The sequence below is a fragment of the Mus pahari genome, chromosome 1 (genome assembly GCF_900095145.1).
Source record: "Mus pahari chromosome 1, PAHARI_EIJ_v1.1, whole genome shotgun sequence".
In the NCBI taxonomy this organism is placed as follows: Eukaryota; Metazoa; Chordata; class Mammalia; order Rodentia; family Muridae; genus Mus; species Mus pahari.
The window spans coordinates 141777160-141781765 of NC_034590.1; the positions used below are offsets into that span (position 1 = coordinate 141777160).

At 40.5% G+C, this 4606-nt stretch overlaps 1 pseudogene; it reads right to left on the reverse strand.

The window, feature by feature from the left end:
* Positions 1-2179: 2179 nt before the first annotated feature.
* On the reverse strand, positions 2180-2245 carry LOC115062796 (annotated as a pseudogene).
* Between the last annotated feature and the right edge of the window lie 2361 nt (positions 2246-4606).

Consider the following 4606-nt stretch of genomic DNA (forward strand, 5'->3'; position numbering starts at 1 on the left):
TCTGAGTTCGAGGCCAGCCTGGTCTACAAAGTGAGTTCCAGGCCAGCCAAGGCTACACAGAGGAACCCTGTCTCGAAAAATAAAAAAAAAAGCTCATTCTAAGAAAATCTTGAGGACTAGATTGAAACCTTAAACACCCAGTGTAGTCACTAATAGAGATGTTTTATTGGCTTAAACCTGCATCCTAGTAGTCTTCTATGGCGAATTCCCTATACCAAGAGAATGTTGTCAAAGAGGAGACACAACAAATGGTAGAGTGGTGTGAATCACTACCTTCCAATGCACTGAGGAACTCACAGGAATTATAGTCACCTGTGCAAGATTGAGCTCATCAGCATAATATCATAGATGGGGGTGGGGTGAGGCTCCTGAGGCCTCACTCTTCCCTGCAGAGCCACTGGCAGGTAACATTTGCTGAGAGGAGGGGGAGACAGGTTCTTCAGTGGTATAGCTAGCCCATGTTCCCTCATCCATGTCCATTCAAGCAATTCCATTTAAATTCATTGTATCTTTAAAAAGTAAAAGGAAGGGTCAGCAAGATGACCCAGTGGATAAAGACCCTTGCCTTCAAAGCCTGGTGACAAGTTCAATTCCTAGAACTAACACAAAGATGGATGGAAAGAACTGATCTCACAACTGACCTCCATATGTTAGCTGTGACATGCGTGTCACCCCTCAACACACACCCCCCCACACACATACACAAATACTAATAAATACAAAATAAATAATAATTTAAAAACCATGAAAGTGGAGCAGGGGCTGGTTGGAAAGATGAGGAGGATCACTGAGTGGGAGGGGACAAAAGAAAGGAATGGAAGTGGATAGTATCAAATATATTATATCCACATATTAAAATGTGCTACATATAATTGATATATGCTAATAAAAGAATAACATTGAGTTACAAACAAATTCCCATTTCCCTTCTTTTCCTATCAATGTGTTAGGCTTCAGGATGCCAAATATTTGAACAGACTACTGTTTCTATTTGCTTTCACAACACTTTCCTAACTTGGGTGACTCAACATGACCTTTTTGGTCATTTACTGAGCTCAAATCTCGTCATAAGTGCCAAGGATACCGAATGGCAAAAGCTGTATCATCCCAAAGATCTGGAGCTATGGAAAAGCTGAGGAATGTCAGGTATAGGTTCATGGATGCTGGGAAACCAGGGCAGGACACTCAGGTGTTTTTCTTACCTCTGCACCCCAATTTATTATTACCTAACATGGAAGGGCAACTGTAATGATGACTTGGTGGTTAGTCATTTCAGTATTAAACAAGATATAAAAAGCTTCCCAAACTCCTCTTGTGATAACCAGATTGGGAGTTGATTACTGTCATTTTGCTCTGGGTGCCAATCCTAGGACACGAGCCATCATGATGACCCTTTCCACGTATCTGGCTAAATAAATTAGCCCTTAAACAGCAGCCTGAACTCAGCTTGTTTTACTCCCCCCACACAACTAAAGAGCAAGAAACGAGTCCCAACTCCATGGAGGAATTGAAGCAAATATAAGCAAGCAAGACAACAACTCCAGTTTGTTAATTTCTTGGATCCCCTGCCTCCAACAGGCTCTGCTGCCTGTCTGAGCTCTGGAAATGTCATAGAGATTAAGGTTCCAGGCTGAGCTATGAGTGGAAAAGACACAGTCATGTTCAGTCTGGACCTCCCCTTTGGATGTTTTAAAATGGTCTTTTGAGCAGGATGTGATGAATGCCTTTAATTCCTGCCAAGGACCAGCCTCTCCTTGGAGAGAAGTTCTGAGGAAGGGGTGTCTGGGAGCCTCAAAAACAAATTACTTGAGGTCAAATTGTAGGTTACAAGCTGATGGCCTGTGTTCTGCTCCAAATGGATCCCTATGTAGCTTTCTGTAGATAGCTCTGTATTCTCCTCTAGAAGCTGTCTCTGCTTGAGACAATTCTAAATGCTCTCTGGATAGCTCATAGGTTTTTCTGATCATGACCAGAGTCAGAAAAGTTGCTATAAAGAATTTCTTGGATCTTCTGACAGAAATCCTGGTAGAAAAATTCTAAAAGTAATTCTTGGGATTTTCGACCAAAATCATAAAGCCAGAAAAAATTCTAAGAGAACTGTGTTCGCTCTTCAGACAGCCTTCTCTGGATAACTCCTAGAAAGCATTCTAAAAGAGCTAGGTTAGCTCTAAAGTAATTCTTGGGATTTCCAACCAAGGTCAGAAATCCTATTAGAAAAACAATTCTAAAAGAGCTATACAAAATTCTAAAAGATTGTGTTTGCCCTCCATGGATTTTCCAACTAAAATCAGAAAAAAAAAAAAAATTCTTAAAGAGGTGTTTTTGCTCTCTAGAAGTCTCCAGACAGCTCAGATCTCACTAGAAAAAAATTCTAAAGAACTTCTATCATTCACTGCTAGCTTATCTCTTGCAGACAAAAGATCAGTCTTTTATTTGCATATCAATTGAGTTATTTATTCCAGGTTCTCTCTTGACCTTCCAGGAATCAGCATTCCGTGACCTTAGCCCCTTGATCTTAGAAACTGTAAGCAGAAGCACAGACAATAAGCTAGCTGGGTGGATACCCACGCCTGAAATTACCATTCCTACCATGCTTGGACCTAACTTTGCTCTGACCCAGGCTGACCTTAAATTTAGGAATCCACCTGCCTTTGTAAGCATAAACAACAACAATAACAATAACAACAACAACAATTTAGCTGGGTGAGATCTTGCCTTGTGATCACCACTCCCTGAATCTTCTTTTTTTAAAAGATTTATTTATTTATTATATGCAAGTACACTGTAACTGTCCTCAGACACCCCAGAAGAGGGAGTCAGATCTCGTTAAGAATGGTTGTGAGCCACCATGTGGTTGCTGGGATTTGAACTCTGCACCTTTGGAAGAGCAGTCGGGTCTCTTACCTGCTGAGCCATTTCACTAGCCCTCCCTGAATCTTTTTATCTCTTTCCTTAATATCTTTCTGACAAGCTGGTTCATAGTGCAGCTGCCTCTGTTCTTTTATATCTGTGAAGCTCCTTATAAAATTCATATTGTGTCCTTATATTTCGCATAGTTGAGAAACAATATATTTTTGAACTCATGTTTTCAGAGTTCTTTCCCACAGTCTTAAGGGCTGTCCTGAAGGTCACAGCATTCTACATTTTGCTCAGACATAAACCATACCCTTGACTCCAAGTCTTTAGCTGCCTCTGATTATCTTGGAGTCATTAACCTTGGCAGAGAATACATTCCTCAAAAAAGGAATGTGAAAATATATACACTCTTATACAAACAAACCTTATGTCCATAACAACCATCAATACTCCTGGAGGCCCGCCGTCTACTGGCTGTTTCAGGGGTTGAAAACCATGTCATAGTGAACTTTACATTGTCATGACAGAGTCAGCAAATCTCAGCACTTGAAAGGCAGAGGCAGGTGGATCTCTGAGTCAGAAGCCACCCTGGTCTACACAGTGAGTTCCAGGACATTCAGGACTACACAGAGAAACACTGTATCAAAAAACTAGAAGAAAAAGGTCTTTTGTTGAAAGAAAGTGATCTTGGTCTTAGAGGCTGAGAAATAGTTTAAAGCCTTGACAGTGATTCAAGGGTGTTCACAGTGGTATGAATAAATCAAAGTGGCCCCGGAAGTCATTTCCCTGGGAAGACTGACTCCTTTCAGAATTACAAACAACAGGACACTATCTAGAAGTTCTATTTTAATAATTAAAAAGTTACATACTTGTGAGGTTTTGTTTCTATCAAGACTAACTTCTTCACTCAGGTATTTGATATCTTCCTTGAACATAAAGAAAGTGTCTTTATTATATCCTTTGTCGCTGAAGACATCTTTCCTCTTCTCTTGGTTCTGAGATGAGGCAGTTCATTCCACAGTAAATATTTTAAACTTAAACTTGCAAGAAGAAACATGGAGTGCACAAAAGTAAAATTTCATTGCCATGTAACTTTTCTAATTAGTAAAAAATTAAAATGCCCTCCACAGTCCTTAATGTTTGAAAGCAAACAATCTAACTGCATCCAACAATTTCATAGTATTGTGATGTTGTAAACCTCCTTCTAACTCCAAGGCGTTTTCATCATCTTAGAGGGGAATCGAAAGCCACGGAGATTTTACTCCTTACACCCCTTCAGCCCTGGTAACTGCTCATCAGCCTTCTGTACCCCTGAGCTCTTAAACCCATTCTGCAAATTCCATGGGGATGAATAGGGGCAGGCTGCCCATCAGAACATTCTACCAAGATGTAGTTTAGGCTGAGAACATGGTTATGATGTTGTTCTCCCTAGGGGAAATTATTCTGTTAATATGAAAATATGGGAACTTTGAGATTCCACCTCTTGAGAAGCCTATAGATAATATAGGCTAACAATATCCTTCTCCCAAAAGACCTCTCTCTGTTCTGACACCTGTGCTTAAACCTATATTAAAATCTTTGTATTAATAACTTGATTCGGGCAAGTACAAAACAAGATTTACAAAATAGGACTTGGGTTAAGAAACTGAGGAACCGGGGCTGGTGAGATGGCTCAGTGGGTAAGAGCACCCGACTGCTCTTCCGAAGGTCCGGAGTTCAAATCCCAGCAACCACATGGTGGCTCATAACC